This window comes from Nilaparvata lugens, chromosome 7, assembly GCF_014356525.2.
Source record: "Nilaparvata lugens isolate BPH chromosome 7, ASM1435652v1, whole genome shotgun sequence".
In the NCBI taxonomy this organism is placed as follows: domain Eukaryota; kingdom Metazoa; phylum Arthropoda; class Insecta; order Hemiptera; family Delphacidae; genus Nilaparvata; species Nilaparvata lugens.
This window is the reverse complement of record NC_052510.1, coordinates 27,553,032-27,554,021: the sequence shown is the minus strand read 5'-3', so window position 1 is coordinate 27,554,021 and position 990 is coordinate 27,553,032.

The following is a 990-nucleotide window of genomic DNA, read 5'->3' as shown; positions in this document are numbered from 1 at the left end:
TGAGAAAGGAGACCCAATCTCCGAAAATTTCCCCCATTTCTAATGTAAGTTTTTAAGTGTTTTCAAACTATTTATATTGTGTCTCCTGTTTTAATATATATATATATATATATATATATATATATATATATAGATATATATATATATATATAATATATATATATTATATATATATATATAATATATATATATATATATAATATATATATATATTATATATATATATAGAAAACACTATATACATAGTATGGAGAGTCAATTGTAGCAGCAGAGACAACAGATTACACAGTGCAGATGAATGGAGAGAAAAAGGGGTATTTGGGGAGCAGTTACAAACAGGAGATTTAAGATATGAGTGGGTTATAAATAAGGAAAGGTGTAGCTTATGAATTGATAGAAAAGAGGAGATTTGAAATTAGAAATAAAAAAAGAATTAGACTAAAATTGGAGAAAGGAATTGTAGAGTTGAACTTGAATGAAATTTATTTTTTATTTTTATTGTAAATTTTATATTGAGAGCTGTGAAATTTATTATATGATGAAATTTATTTCAATTCAATTGAACAGTTGGTGTAGAGTTGATAGCTATGGTACCATTGCTGTCTGTTGAGACCAGGACTGACATTAGTCATGTTGAATTCCTCTCCACCTTGTAACGAAGCAAATTTCTGATGGGTGAATAAAAATCCCTACTTGAAAGGAATGTATAGGTCTAAGTGGAATAATAGGCTAATATCGTCAATTACGATAACGTTTAAAGATTAGATAATATCAGGCATCATGGCTAAATTTATAACGGCCGAATAGAAATGAAAATAATTTGCTACTTATATAATATTATATAAAATATTGAAAATTTGAGGTTAGGCATAAAATATCTATTGATCGGCGACCTAATGATCGACTGAGTCGCATAACATAGAATCTAGCCAGACACCTTGGCAGAAATTTATTGTAACTAAATGGTATGCAACCAGAGGAACCAAAAAT